Here is a 17,131-nt window from a genome sequence, read left to right as displayed (position 1 = left end):
GAGGAAAATGGAAACGGAAAGTTCTTACCAATCTGCACATAGAAGTGTGGACATTTCTTCACTTTCAGGGGACATTCAGGTTCGGTTTTCCCTTTTTCTTCTGGAAGAGTAAGACCTAAATATAATTAAGAATGTGAAAGAGAGAAGAATGAGATTTCTCCTTGTATATGAAGAGAAGAAATATGAGGGTCATATGAGAATTGTAGCTGTTGAGGCAGACTACAGACAAGTTGCCATGGCAATGACCCCTTGATTTTCACCTTTTCCTAATCCTGTACTTCTCTGAACCATATCTTTTCAGACTTTTTGTTCTTTTACCTATTTGCTTACAAGTATTGTGGTTGTGATAAGTAATTTTATTTTTTCTCTATGCTGTCAGTATAAAGACATAAAGAAATAATATGCTAAGTCATTTTGTGATATTTGAGCTAGAAGTTTTTCAGGTAAAAAGATTTAAAAGTAATGAAGCTACTAAGGCATTCATTTATACGTATCACTTGCCTATTCCAATTAATGGGATACTGAGAAGCAGCTTAAAGTACATGTTGTAAATAACATATATATCAATCCTGAAATAGACATACATAGCTTTAAATATTTTACAGCATTTCAACAAATACGGCACACAAACGATTACAATTTAAGGGCTTTCTAAATGTAGGCTTTTCAAATTAACAATAAACTGCAATTTAGTAATTTTGAACAATGAATACAGCTTGTCAGGAATACAGAAAAGCATTTATTCAGAATAAATAATTATTGCCCAATCTATTAGACATGCTGTCTGCATCAAAACTATTATTTCTTTGCAACTGTACTATTTGCTAATATGATAGGGCTTAATTCTATCTGAATTAAAATATTATATACCCTTTCTATAACCCAATTTTTGGATGTCTAAGTATATGGTGTATTTCTTCAAGTGGCTCAATTTTTAGTTATCTTTAAAATAAAATATATTTTATAAAAATTATACAAATCAATTTTTTGTTTTATATATTGTATATTAAGTATATAATAATAAATTGCATAATTAATAAAAATAGCTAATAAAATGATTATTAAATATTATTTCATATTTTAAAACTTTATAAATTTCTCTTAAGCTGTAAAACTCTACTCCCACTCAATAATGCCGTCATTTTGGTTAGATACTTTTATAATTGTACCTTTGGTTAGGTAATGTATAATTTCTTTGGATGAAAAATCTAAAACTTTAGGGTTTTTGCTGGAGGGTTCCAGGTTATTTAATATTGGTTCATTTCAACTGGATAAAATGTCAGTTCTCTAGGTTCCATTTTTATCTCCAAATAATAAAAAATTGTGGCAGTGATATACATATTTTATAGCTTCCTTGAGTAGTAAGAAAGTTTACCCTGAGACAAAGAAGATTCAGATGCAGAAGGAGTATAAGAAGCATGCCCTAGTCATTTCAGATTTAGTTTTTGGAAAAAAACAGTATCTAATGTAAGAATATGGAAAAGCACAAGAGAAACAAGGCAAACTTTTAAAAATAACATTGTTTAACAGCATGTTTATATTTTAAAAATATAATATATTATGTGCTATAATATTCCCAATCAAATGTTAATGACCCTTAAAATTGTGCAATAGATTTGCTTTGCTTTGTTTCCATTCTACTTTTCTTCTACACTGTTCTTCTTTATCAGTATTGCCTGAAGAAATTAAATTTTGTGCTCATAATAGTTTCATCATGCTAATATTGTTACAATTATTAACATGATACCACCATGTTAGTAACTGCCAAAAGGCTTTTGCACATAAAATAAGATAGTCACTAGCACCTTTTGTACCTTTTATAAATTTTGTAAGCAATTGATATGCTTTTAATTATTAAATAATTATTCTTACAGCTAAAATGTATACATTTCAACAAGTGATGTAGCAATTAGATATCTATCATCAAAACAAATACACCTTGAAATAAAACCTCCACTTTATAAAAGTTCACTCAAAATGAACCAACGGTTTTATCATAAGATATAATATTATAAAGCTTTTAGAAGACAATGAAGGAAAAAGTCTTTGAGGTAGAAGATTAGGCTGAGTTCTTAGACGTGACAAAATGCAATCACTAAAATAATAAAATAGATAAACTGGACTTCATTAAAGTTTTTTTCTCTACAAAATCTCTGTAGAGAACATGAAAGACAAGCTAAAACCTGGAAAAAATATTTGTAAACCATACTTAAAATATATAAAGTACTCTCTAAGTATTAAAAAAAAAAAAAGCTTTTAACTATCTAATTAGAAAATGGCAAAAGACATTAATAGAATTTTCAACAAAGAGAATACACAGATAGAAAAAGTACATAATAAGATGTTCGGCCGGACGCGGTGGCTCACACCTGTAATCCCAGCACTTTGGGAGGCTGAGGCAGGCGGATCACGAGGTCAGGAGATCGAGACCATCCTGGCCAACACGGTGAAACCCCGTCTATACTAAAAATACAAAAAATTAACCAGGCGTGGTGGTGGGCGCCTGTAGTCCCAGCTACTCGGGAGGCTGAGGCAGGAGAATGGCATGAACCCAGGAGGCGGAGCTTGCAGTGAGCCAAGATTGCACCACTGCACTCCACAGCCTGGGCGACAGAGCCAGACTCCATCTCAAAAAAAAAAAAAAAAAAAAAAAAAAAAAAAGAAGATGTTCAAAATCATTAGCCATTAGGGAAATACAAATTAAAAAAACAATTGACCATCACTATGTATATAATAAAACAGTTATAATTAAACATAGTGAGATTATCAAATTATAATAAGGATACAAAGAAACTGTATCTTTTATACATTGCTGCTGGGGGTGTAAAAGAGTACAGCCACTCTGGAAAATAGTTTGGCAGTTTTTTATAAATGCACACACACTTATCAGATGACCCAATAATTGCATTCCTACACATTTATCCCAAAGCAATGAAAACTTATCTTCACATAAGTGTTCATAGCAGGTTTATCAATAATAACCAAAAACTGGAAAAAAATTCTTCAACAGGTGACTGGTTGAAGTTACTGTGGTACCCGGATACAGTGGAATACTACTCAGTAATACAAAGAAACAGTGAGTTATACATGTAAACATTTTAATGAATCAGAAAGGCAATAATACAAGCCAATCTCAAAAGGTTACACATTCCAATTCTACTTATGTCTTTTGCATTCTTGAAATGACAAAATAAAATGTCTTAAAAATGAAAAACTTATAGAAGTAAAATAGATTAGCAATTACCAGGGTGTTTGCATCCATTGTCATGCTCTTCACACATCTCACCACATATTCAAGTGTCGCTCTCCCTTGTGCCAGTCTGTGGGAGAAGAATAGTCAACACTGTGGAGCGAGAGTTTCACCTCGATCCTTCTTCCTTACAATACACAAGCCTAAACCACCGAGGGAAGAGCAGCAAATGAGATTCCTTACTGCTTAGGGCAGGACATGATCTTTGAGAAAGACACAACCTCAAGAGCCAAGGTCACAAAGCCTACCTAAGACTAAACCAGGACAACAGAAAACACAAAAGTATAACTGTCTATCCCCACCCTCGCCCCTTTTGGATCAGCTTTCAGGTCCATAAGCACAAAATAATAAGAAAAAACCATTGGGAGACGGTCAAGAACGTGAAGATATTCCACATGTAGGGAAAGTCTAAGGCTGAAAGTAGTCTAGGAACATGGAGAAAAACCCTCCTGTAATTCAGCTCTCGATCCTCAAGCACAAAGTAACAGTGGAGCACCCACCTAAACCTGGAGGTGTAAAAAAACAAAGAAACAAACCAGCTTCACTGCCAGCTAGAAATACTCATGACCTTAACTCACTGTCCAGGAAAGACGGTTGTCCATTTTCAGGCATCAATAATATTTCTCTCAACCTCTACATGCCTACACATGATGCCTGTGTATAAAATACACATGCACACACACACACACACACATACACACACATACGTATATACCCACCCACCCCCAAACACACACCAAGGTTAAGATACAACTCAATAAGCAATCAACAAAACTAGACTTAGATAAGGCCCAGATGTTGGAATTATCAGTGAATTTTGAATAACTGTGTCTAAGATGTTAAAGGCTCTAGAGGAAAAGGTGGACATCTTTTATGAACAAATGAGGTATTTTGAAGAGATGAAAAGTATAAGAAAGAATCAAATAGTAATGCTAGAAAAAAACAGAAACATAGTAACAGAGATGAGGAAGACCTTCAATGGGCCCAAATATATGTATACTCAATATAGCTGAAGAAAATATTAGTAAAGTTCAAGATAAGTAAAAAAGAACAACCCAAACTAAGACACAAAGAGGAGAGAGAGAGACACACACACATACAGAGAGAGAGAGAGAGAGAGAGAGAGAGAGAGAGAAAATGACAGAGAATCCTGCGCAATGGGACAATATCAAACAGTCTAACAGATGTGTAATTGGGATACTAGAAAGAGAAGAAGGGCAAAATATATTTTTAAATATTTAAAAAATATTTTAAGGAGTAGTTGAATTTTTTAATATAATAAATTAGATCACAAAACCAAAAACTTGGAGAACAGAAATTAATAAAAAAATACTAGGTGCAACATATTAAAAGTGCCAAGAGCCAAAGAATAAAACAAGGCAGTCAGAAGAAAAAGACATGTTATGTATAGAAGAACAATTCTACGAAGTTCAGGCCAGGAGCAGTAGCTCACTCCCATAATCACAGCAGTTTTGGAGGCTGAGGTAGGCGGATTATTTGAGTTCAAGACCAGCATGGGCAACATGGTAAAACCCAGCTTCTACTAAAAATACAAAAATTAGCTGGCGGTAGTGGCTCACACCTGTAATCCCAGCTCCTTGGGAGGCTGAGGCCGGAGAATCGGTTGAGCCTGGAGGTGGAGGTTGCAGTGAGCCAAGATTGGGCCACTGCACTCCAGTCTGGGTGACAGAGTGAGACCCTGTCTCAAAAAAATAAAAATGAAAAAAAAAGAAGAAATACAGCAGTCTTCTTGTTCGATAATACACAATCAACCAGAAGATAATGAACTGGCAACATTAAAGTGCTTTTAAAAAAACTTTGTGAGCCCAGAATTCTATTATCAATAAAAATACATTTAAAAATAAAGAAAAAAACTTTTTTTTCTTTTCCCAGAGAAAAATACTACTTAGAGAACTTATGACCAATGGCTCTGTCTAATGAGAAATATTCTTAAAAACTTCTGTCAGGAAAAAAAAAAATACCCCATGGTTTCTATGGCTTTGCAAAATAAATAAGTAAGTACCCCAAACAGAAACTTAAATATAAATAAATTAATGAAGAGCAATGAAAATGAAAATTACACAAATGAAAGTTAAAAATATATATATTTGATTTTTGTTTTTAATTTCTCCAAAAGGTATTTGCACTTCCTAAGCAAAATTAGAGGCTTTGAATCAGTGTTTATAGCACATGTGGAAAATAGAATATATGACAGCAAAGTTCAAAGGTGGGAGGGTGAAATTGGAAGCACATAAAAAATCTAAACTTCCAACTGAACAAACTGGCAAAGTCCAAATGAAATATGCCTAAAGCTTGCTAAAAGAATTGGAACAATTAAGATACAAGCAAAAATAAATGAAATTGAAAATAGAAAATCAACAGAGGAAATTGATTAAACCAAAAATAATTATTTTTAAAGATTGATAAAATTAATAAACTGCTAGCCAGATTGACCAAGACCAAACAGAGAAGAAACAAATAGCAACTATCAAATATGAAAGAGATGACATCACTATAGATTCTATAAATACAGATCTGAGATAATTTTGCAAGTCACAGATCTGGAGATAATACTTTCAACATATACATATATACCTTATAACTTGTTAGTAAGAACGTAAACAGGTCCATTAAAAGTACACAAACTGTGTGACAGTGACTGCACAAAAGAGCATGTATACATGATTAATAAATACATTAAAAGATGCTTAATTTTATCAACAAAGAAATACAAACTAAAAATGCAGGAAGATACCACTGCAAAATCATCAAAAAACTAGAATTTAAAAGGCTGATATCGGCTGGGTGCTGTGGCTCATGCCTGTAATCCCAGCACTTTCAGGTGCTGAGGTGGGCGGATCACGAGGTCAGGAGTTCGGGACCAGCCTGATCAACATGGTAAAACCCTGTCTCTACTAAAAATACAAAAATTAGCCGTGCATGGTGGCAGGCACCTGTAATTATAGCTACTCAGGAGGCTGAGGCAGGAGAATCACTTGAACCTGGGAGGTGGACGTTACAGTGAGCCGAGATCATGCCATTGTACTCCAGCCTGGGCAATAGAGCGAGACTCTGTCTCAAAAAAAAAAAAAAAAAAAAGGCTGATATCACTAAGTATTGGTACACATGTGGAGCAGATGGAACTCTCATACATTGATGATAAGAATGCAAAATGGTAAAACCTACTTTGGAAAATTGTTGAGAACTTTCTTTTAAAGTTATACATAAACTTGCAATTTGACCATCAGTTCTGGTCTTAGTTATGTACCCAAGAGTGATGAAATCATACAGTCTCACAAAGACTTTCTCATGAATATTCATTGCAGTTTTATTAATAATTGCCCAGTAATTGGATTAATCCAAATGTCCATCAATAGGTAAATAAGTAAATTGATACATATCAATATGATGAAATACTATTTAGCAATTGTCAACATGGATGAACATCAGTCTTGTTAACAAGCTTTCCTGACACTCATCTCCACCCTTGCAACTTTAAAAAAAAAATTTAATTTATAGGGAAGTTGAGAATGCTCACAAATAAGCCATGGTATAAGAAGATTCATGTTATAATCATCTGATATGGAAAACTTTCACAATGAAGAAAAGGATGATCAGACCTTAAAAAATGTACCATGGATCCAAGGGTGGAAAAATAGAGGAGCTGAGCAACTAAAGTCATTTCAACCTTTTAGTTTTTATGCTTGCCTCCCCTCCCATATACACACTAAATATGCTTATTTTCCTCTTCTTGGTACCGAGTGATAAATCAAGTTTAATACAGGGAAGCATGCTAGTATATTATGGAATGAATTGTTTATCTATTTATTTTTTTTATTTTTTGAGATAGAGTCTCACTCTGTCGCCCAGGCTGGAGTGCAGGGGCATGATCTTGACTCACTACAACCTCCGCCTCCCTGGTTCAAGCAATTCTCCTGTCTCGGCTTCCCAAGCAGCTGGGACTTACAGGCGCATGCCACTACACCCAGATAATTTTTGTACTTTTAGTAGAGACAAGGTTTCACCATATTGGTCAGGCTAGTCTCGAACTCCTGACTTCAGGTGGTCCACCTGCTTCAGCCTCCCAAAGTGGTGGGATTACAGGCGTGAACCACTATGCCCAGCCTGAACTGTTTATAAAATACACAATATCTCCTCAAAGTCATTCTGCAATGGGTTAAAGAAGATATACCAGTCAGGTATATCGATTGAGACATAGGGCGTAGTGGAAAAAAGAATCAATAGACAATTAGATCCAGTATTACGGAAGGCCTCATATATGAATCAGAAGAGTTTGATACTTTGATACAGGACTAGGGCATCTCAAAATGTTCTGTCTAACTATCCTGAGTAGCAGAGAAGAACATAAATAAATATGCCTCATTGTTCTCAAGGTATTATTGAAGCTACTTGACACTTGGCAAAATACTGAATTTTTTTGTGCCGTTGTTAAAACTCAGGAGAAATTTGTATGCTCATGATTAATACAAGATATCATTATTATTTATCAAAGTATCAAACTTTTGCCCAGATATTAATGTGATGTTGACACTGTGTGAAAATGTCCTGTGCTCATATTGTGGCATTACAGCATGCCACACAGTTTCTCCTAAGAAACTGTGTCTCCAGTCTAGGTGACAGAGTGGTATGCACATCACTGTTTCACAAGCATGGCATAGGAAATAGCTGACACTTTCTACCTTTTTAAATAGAGGTGAAAGTGCACTTTTCAAAATATTTATGTGAAAGATAATACCTCAAACTTTATTCTTTGGCAAAGAACATTCATATTTGACCCTTGATTAACCTATGGCAGTATAGCAGAAAAAAAGTATATTCATGTCCATTTAAAAATAAATGAGAAAATTGAAACAGAGAATTTAAATTGAACATTTAAAATCAGAGCCAAGAAAATAAAATATTTTCTGACTCTGAATCCAGTGCCAGTTCTATAATCCCTAGTCGTCCTGAGCAGAATATAATATAAAACCAATTTATCTTGGATCACATTCAAATGAATTTAGTTGTACCACAATAAAAAGCAGATATCTTTATAGGTCATCTTAACATGGACCCCAAGGACAGTATTATGTAAGTCTGCTAGTACAGTCAGTTTTCACATATCGAATTTGCTGGGCAATGTCCATCCCTGACACAGGTGTGTTTTTTTTAATACTTAAATGTTACCACTTGTACTTAAAAGAATGAAACTGACATGCTCAAATTTTCTAAAAAGAAAAAAAAAAAGCAAAGAAAGTAAAGGAAAGATAAAAAGAAAAATGCTCACCTTATTGAAAGTAGTTAATATGCCAGGGAGACATTTTTCACAAACCATCTGGGGGTTCACACGGGTATTTTCAAACTTTTTAGAAGCTCCATGACCAATTAATCTGAAGAATCAACTAGAAATGAGTAAGTTCTCAATTGCATTCTTGCTCTCAGGGATTACACCCTGGTTGACTTTGTGAGATACTGAACTGCTCTAGTTGCGCTCACTGAATCCTATCCTCATTGCCACAAATTTCTGGCTCTTTCAAAGAGTCGACCTGCCCAGAACCATTAAAAAAGAGGTTTTTTATTTTTATTATTGCTTTTAAAGTACACTTACTTCTTTGACTAGAGACAGAAGCTTTGAAGGTAGATGCTGATAACAAACCTGTACCTGATGGGCAACCATTTGACTGAGTTTTCCACCCGGACTACCTCAAAAGCATTATCATACTAGTTTCTGGTTCCAATGAGGGCAGACTTCCTGGAGTATTCTGAATTGGATTCTCTTGGTCTACTGCGCACAGAAAATCCTGCCAAATTAGGTCTGGATTCCTGGACTCCTGGTTTATAAAAAGCACAGAGTGGCTTCTTGGGTATCTATGACCCTCTTTCATATCCACTGATAGCAAAAGTTGCTTGTTTTCCTTTGATCTTATTAGCAAAATTCCCTTTAAAAAAAAAACAAAAACAGAAAAGGAGTAGCGATGATAATAAGAGAATGAGATAAGTAGGCTAACTTTGAAAGTAGCTCCCAAAAGGAATAAACAGGAATTTTTGCTTAAAAATATTTTTCAGGAATTCATATTTGTGTTTTGTCTGTTTTTTTCTTAATAGGTTGGCAAAACTAGAAAGGTGAGCATTTAATCTTTCCTCTTATAGTACCTATAAATGCTGACTTATTTTTCACGCTTCTAGCATATGTGATTTTATTGATAAAAACCTACTAATCATGTTTAACTTTATATGTTTAGAGATACCATACACAGCTTCTGTGAATAAAAGTCAAGGTAAAAAGCAAATGAGTAGTTATATTAATGGCACCTTAGAAACATACTTTGAAAAGTGAATAGATATTTGTCAGGTTAAATTACAAAAAAACAGACCAGTTTATTAGTTTACATACTCCCAAATATTGGAATCATCTGAGGATCTTTTTGAAAAAAAAAAAATTGCTGCCTGAGTCCTACCCCCAAACATTCCTGTTTAATTAGTGTGGAGTGCAACTTGAGCACTGGGGTTATTGAACTCTCTTCAGTTAAATAGCTAGTCTAGTGGGATCCAAACTACATGAGAAATCTGAAGTCGAGTTAAATTCAGTCTCTTTTGCTTATTGCCTGCAGTGTCTTGAGCCAGACAGTTGACCTCTTCAAAATTTTATTCCTTATCTGTAAAAAAGGGATATTTAATAATACATTTTCTGTATCTCTGATAGGGATTTTGTGAAGATTAAATATGATACTGTTTGTCACCTTATAAAGTTTTCACTTGATACATGTTTGTCATATTTATAAAGTTAAATGTGAAGTGATACATAAACATCATTTATGTGTGAGTATATATGTATATGTACATACATGCATATGCACATATATAAACACATACATGTACATATTTTCCAGACCTTCACATATTGTGAAGTTCAGATGAGATAATGCATGTAAATACGCTTTGAAGATTATAAAGGCATGCATAAATGTAAGGTATTGTTACTACTATTGTTGATAACACAAACTGTAGAAAATTCCATGAAGTACATGGCTAGTAAAAAACATAGGATTATAACTATAACATGTGTTTTAAGCTGCTTCTTGGCCCTCATCTTCATCTCCACTTTGGTCCAAATATGTTGACATGTATTATTAGGTTGGTGCAAAAGTGGTTGTGATTTTTACCATTAAAAGTAACAGCAAAAACTACAATTACTTTTGCACCAACCTAATAGTGTGAAGGACAGCATGCAGTCCCTGACAAATAATCAGGGAAAAGTCATTTTAAGAGAGAAGTTTTTTTGTTTTGTTTTTTTTCTCCCTTAGCTCCAGAGTTACACTTAGGGAAACATACCTCGGTTAGATTTCAGTGGCTCCTAAGACTGGCCATATGAGTAGGTGGTATGACCTGAGAAATACCAAGAGGTCCCACCTGCTAAACATATCTTTCCTTAGGGACATTCCTGGAATTCTCCTCATTAGAGACAAAGCAGAAAGTCGCTTTTAAAATGCACAGAGATGTTAGCATATCACGGATTAATGTAACAATTTGACTAGAAAGTGAATTTTAAAAAGCTTGATATATTTACAAGGTGGAAAAAGAAATGGCTACATTCATCTTTGCTCTGGCAAAAAGTTTTCAACTACCAGACAAAAATAACACTGTCTAAATTACTCTGGTCTCCTTACCTGAAATCAGATAGGGCATATTATTGGCTATTGTGACCCTATTACCTAATTTCTTACTACCTTGTCCACATATCTCCAGGTGTCCATGTTTGCTTCTCCATAGTAGGATCTATAGTAAACTTTAGAAATTTCTTCCTGTTCTTAACAAACATTGGTGAAGTTTGTGAGCTCATTGTTTTAAACAGTTAGAAGAAGCAAAAATTTGAGATTTTAACCTAAAAAATTGCAAATAGAGAGCCATCCACCATTAGGTATCCAAGCATATGCAATTAAAATTCCAAAACGAAGGGGATATTTTTGAAAGACAATTATTTGATACGAGAGGACTATCTTTTAAAAGTATTTCTCATGCTTGTGAACACCTTTTATATATTCCATGTACTCTTGGGAAACAAGGGCAAGGATCCTATTTTTTTTTAGCTTTTCACTTTCACTCTCAAAATATTTGTCTCTGAAACTACCTGACAAAATGTAAATAGTTCGCCTTAGCCTAATTTAAATATTAAGGATTTTTTTTCTCTCTACCTAAAGACATATGTATAATAGGCTCTTTCTGAAGACTGCATCCTGTACCTTTTCACCTCCTCAAAAGCTGGATTTAGTCTTACTTCACTGCTACCTTGGCTAACACTACTGTGCATTTATCACTCCTTTTCACTATTCACAGCTTACTGTCCTCTCCAAAGCTTAGCCATGAATCTAGTGCTCCTCTAAGTAATAGATTTCTGCACCATGTTAATAATAACGTTCTTTAGGAGGTTTACCTCAAACCACATGGCATTTTTTGTTTTGCTTTTAATTTAGAAGGCATTTTACACTACTGTGCTGTTCTCCAGTTGTTCAAGATGCAGAGCAAGTTGCTCTACACAAGACCCTTATAATGCAGCAAATTCAGTGATGCTCAAAATGCTTCTGGCTGATCGGAGCCTATAGCAATCCACAATAAGAAAATCATACCAAAGTCCCACAAAGTTTTGAAGCAAACTTATTCTTTACAAATAACTACCTTTCCTTTGAAAAATATTTCTTATGTTGTTATTAAAATGTGCACAAGACGGAATGGCTGACCATGGGATAAATGATCATGTGATTTGCACTGTTCATCAGAATTGGGTGTTCGATGATGAACCAAAGCCTAAAGTTGAGTATTGATTGTCTAACAGTCCTTTTTTATTAAGTAGACGTTAGCTATATATATTAAGTTGAAGCATAATGTATCCTCATGACCCAGGGAACATCAACATTCTTCCTACTGCTGCCATCGTGAGAGATAAAAGTCATGATGATTAGATAACTCTGTAAATAAAAGACATTAATTTCTACACATTTGGGTGAATTTTATGGCACAAAGAATATTGTGAAAAACAGCACAAAAATATTTAATGCATGCAAATTTTATAAAATAATTTAAGGATCTAGAAATCCCAGGGTGAGATGCAGAATGTTATAAACAAATCTACTAGTAAATGTATTACAAATGTATGAACCAACCTTATTGAAAGCGAAAAGAGAAAAAAGTACTGATGTAAGATTTTGGAAATAAATGGAGACTGGAGTAGATTTTTGTTTCTTGGTTTTTTTTTTCTTTTTTCTTACAGGTAAAAAGAACCGTACCTAAGTGCTATACTCTAATTCATACAGTTATTCTCGATTGACATGCAGGTTAACAATTCTGAAACACAATACAGGTATACTGGAATTGGACATTTAAGGAAATGTGTGGCAGATAGTAGGAGCTAAGTTTCTCACTGTTGGAGTAGAAGGTTATAGACAAGCAAGAGAGTGAACTGACTGAAGTGGTCCGTGTGGAAATGGAATAGAATTGGATACATCAGTAGGCACTCTTCATTTGCTCAACAAACACATATGCTGGATATAGATTTCCAGATATGTAAGCATACAAACATATACTGACTTGCTCTTTCAGTTGAGAGGGCATAGAAGTAATGGCACCCCATTAACAATGAGCACAACTAGTACCCAGATCTTTGGGTCTAATATCATTCTCTAATTAAAAAAAAAAAAAATTAAAAAAAACTTAGGATGCGTGGAGAAATGGTTGAATATAGAGGTGGGACATGAAATATACAAGATGAACACAACTTCTTGTTCTATCAAAAAGTAAAAAAAGCATTTAAAGAAAAAAAGTCACAATGATGAGGAGAATGACAAAGGGATACATGAGCCAACTGAAGAACACCCAGTGGCAAATTTGGGCAACAAGGTGAAATATTATTGGATTATAAACCAAAGTAAAAATAACTATCCATGAGTCAATTTTGATATAAAATGATTAAGCAAACACATAAACGAAAAAGAGACAAATCTCTCATACAGAAGAATTACAAATATAAAATTAAATAAATTACAAAAATTAAAATAAAATATAAAATTAAAATAGTTATTTTCTTTCTTTTTTTTTTTTTTTTTTTTTTTTTGAGGCGGAGTCTTCACTCTGTCGCCCAGGCTGGAGTGCAGTGGCACCATCTCGGCTCACTGCAAGCTCCGCCTCCCGGGTTCGCGCCATTCTCCTGCCTCAGCCTCCCGAGTAGCTGGGACTACAGGCGCCCGCCACCGCGCCCGGCTAATTTTTTTTTTTTTTTTGTATTTTAGTAGAGACGGGGTTTCACCGTGTTAGCCAGGATGGTCTCGATCTCCTGACCTCGTGATCCGCCCATCTCAGCCTCCCAAAGTGCAGGGATTACAGGCGTGAGCCACCGCGCCCAGCCTAAAATAGTTATTTTCTTAAGGAAGAGCCACACAACTTCACACTCATTAAGTACGTGTTATATACAGTGATTTATTCCACAAAGTAGAATATGGAAAGGGAGAAAAAAAAGAATAAATTTACAGTGGATAAACTTGATAAACACTAGCTCAAACCAGGTGGTCAATTAACATCATCAACAGTGATAAGTCATATTTGTGTATATATCCTTACTAAAATGTACTACAAAGACTGGCATGTTACCTATGTGATCATCCTCCCTAAAACACATTACCCCATGTGTAAACTTGAGAAAAACAACACAAAAATTCCAATTGAGGGACTTCCTACAAAATATTTAACCAATATTTCTCAAACTGCCTAAGTCATTAAAAATAAGGAAAGTCTGCTGAGCGTGATGGCTCGCATCTATACTCCAAGCCCTTTGGGAAGCCAAGGTGGGCAGATTGCTTGAGCCCAGGAATTCAAGGTCAGCCTTGGCAACGTGGGGAAACCTCATCTCCACAAAAAAATAACTGGCATGGTGCCACACACCTGTAATCTCAGCTACTTGGGCGGCTGAGGTGGGAGGATCACTTGTCCCTGGAGGCAAAGGATGCTGTAAGCTGTGATTGTTCCACTGCACTCCAGCCTAGGAAACAGAGGGATACTCTGTCTCAAAATAAAAATAAAGTCTGAGAAACTATCAAAACCAACAGGCACATAAGAAGACATAAAACTAATGTAATGTGGTATCCCAGATGTGATCCCGAGCAGAAGAGAAAATATGAATAAAGTTCTAAATTAGGTTAATAATATTATATCAATATTAGTTAGTTAGTTGTCATAAATATACCATACTAATGTAATGTGTTAATAATAGGGGGAATAATAATAAGATAAATATGTTAATAATAGGAGAAATACTGATTATTTCTTAGAAAAAGAAAAAAGAAAATTATAATATTAAAAATAAAAAATAATTATATGCTCAAAGAACGTAATTTATTCTTTGATGACTATGTGCATGGTATTTTACATGCAAAATATTGACAGTATCTATTATGCTAATTCTGCCATATTTGAGCATAATCTTCTATAAGGTACAATAGCCATTACTTGCCCTTTCAAGATTAAGGTCTAAATTAGGTATGTAGTTTCATTTTTTAAAATGTTTGTGTTGATCACATTTGAACTACTTTAATAATTTTATGAAATGGTTCTTTTTTTGTACGAACATATCTCGGAGATACTGCAGATTCAGTTTCAGACTGCTGCAAGACAATGGATATTGCATTAAATCAAGTCATATAATTTTTTTTGTTTCTCAATGCATACAAAAGTCATGTTTACACTACAGTCTGTTAAGTGTGCAAAAGCATTTTGTCTTAAAAATGACACACATACATTTATTGAAAGATATTTCATTGCTAAAAAAATTGCTAATGATCTGGTACAAAAACAGACACGTCAACCAATAGAACAAAATGGAGAACTCAGAAATAAGACTTCACACCTACAATCATCTGATGTTTGAAAAACCTAAAAAAACAAAACAAAACAAAACAAAACAAAAAAAACAAAACGCAGTGGGGAAAGGATTCCCTGTTTAATAAATGGTGCTGGGAGAAATGGTTAGCCATATGCAGAAAATTAAAACTAGACCCCTTCCTTACACCAGATACAAAAACTAACCAAAGATGATTTAAAGACTTAAATGTAAAATCCAACACTATAAAAACCCGGTAAGAAAATCAAGGCAATACCATCCAGGATGTAAGTACAGGCAAATATTTCATGATGAAACTACCAAAAACAATTGCCACAAAAGCAAAACTGTACAAATGGGATCTAATTAAACTAAGGAGCTTCTGCACAGCAAAAGAAAGTATCATCAGAGTAAACAGACAACTTAGAGAATGGGAGAAAATTTTTACAATCTATTCATCAGACAAAGGTCTAATATTCAGAGTCTACAATGAACTTAAACAAGTTTGCAAGAAAAAAACAAGCCCCATTAAAAAGTGGGCAATGGGCGTGAACAGATACTTCTCAAAAGAAGACATACATGAGGCAAACAAACATGAAAAAAAGCTCAATATCACTGATTATTAGAGAAATGCAAACCAAAACCACAATGAGATACCATCTCACACCAGTCAGAATGCCTACTATTAAAAGTCAAAAAACAACCACTGCTGAGGTTATGGAGAAAAAGGAATACTTTTACACTGTTGGTGGAAGTGTACATTAGTTCAACCACTGTGGGAGAGAGTGTGGCAATTCCTCAAAAACCTATATTTTATTCTATAAAATATAATAGAATAATTTATATTCCTTTGGGTATATACCCAATAATGGTATTGACCCAGCAATGGCACCCAGCAATCCTATTACTGGGTATATACCCAAAGGAATATAAATTATTCTATTATAAAGACACATGCATGTCTATATTCATTGCAGCACTATTCACAATAGCAAAGACATGGAATCACCCCAAATACCCATCAATGATAGACTGGATAAAGAAAATGTGGTACATATACAACCATGGAATACTCTGCAGCCACAAAAAGGAAGAAGATCATGTCCTTTGCAGAGGATAAAGTTGGAAGTCATTTTCCTCAACAAACTAATGCAGAACAGAAAACCAAATACTGCATGTTCTCACTTATAATTGGGAGCTGAATGATGATAACACATGAACCCATAGAGGGGAACACCACACACTAAGACCTGTTGGTTGAGTCTGGGGAGGGAGAGCATCAGGAAGAATAGTTAATGGATGCCAGGCTTAATGCCTAGGTAATGGGATGATCTGTGCATTAAACCACTATGGCACACATTTACCTGTGCAACAAAACTGCTCGTCCTGCATATGTACCCCTGAACTTAAAAGATGAAGAAAAAAAGTGCTAATGATTGTCAGGGCCTTCAGAGAGTCATAATCTATTATTTATTTATTTATTTATTTATTTATTTATTTATTTATATTTTATTTTGTTGAGATAGGGTCCAGTCCAGGCCAGACTGCAGTGGTGCAATCTCAGCTCATTGCAGCCTTGACCTCCTAGGCTCAAAGGATCCTCCCACCTCAGCCTCTCCAGTAGCTGAGATTACAGGCACATGCCACCACACCCAGCTAATTTTTTGTATTGTGTGTATGTATGTATGCATGTATGTATGTATGTGTTTATTTATTTTGTAGAGACGAAGTTTTGTCATGTTGCCCAATTTGGCCTCCAACTCCTGGGCTCAAGCCAGAGTCATAATCTTTTCACTGCTGAGGTATCTTACCTTGATGTTGATGGCTGCTGACTAATTAGGGTGGTGATTGCTGAAAATTGGGGTAGCTGTGGCAATTTCTTAAAATAAGATAACAAACAGTGAGGTTTACTCATCAACTGATTCTTCCTTTTATGAAAGATTTCTCTGTAGCATGTGTTGCTATTTGATGACATTTTACCTGTGATAGAACTTCTTCCAAAATTAGAATCAATCCTC

General features: G+C 34.7%; 1 non-coding gene across 4 annotated transcripts in view; it reads right to left on the bottom strand.

The window, feature by feature from the left end:
- Positions 1–17,131, bottom strand: part of RNPC3-DT (RNPC3 divergent transcript) — a 164,095-nt gene that overhangs the window by 75,375 nt on the left and 71,589 nt on the right. For all 4 annotated transcript variants that reach the window (XR_010588493.2, XR_010588490.2, XR_010588494.1 and 1 more), the window contains exons 3-4: positions 3,245–3,320; positions 29–115 (exon numbers count right to left, since the gene is read on the bottom strand). This is a non-coding gene — a transcript (RNPC3 divergent transcript). The remainder of the gene's footprint in view (positions 1–28; positions 116–3,244; positions 3,321–17,131) is intronic.

This window comes from Macaca fascicularis, chromosome 1 (assembly GCF_037993035.2).
Source record: "Macaca fascicularis isolate 582-1 chromosome 1, T2T-MFA8v1.1".
Taxonomy (NCBI): Eukaryota; Metazoa; Chordata; class Mammalia; order Primates; family Cercopithecidae; genus Macaca; species Macaca fascicularis.
Note: the sequence above shows the minus strand (reverse complement) of the source record. Positions and strands in the feature narration are given on the sequence as shown.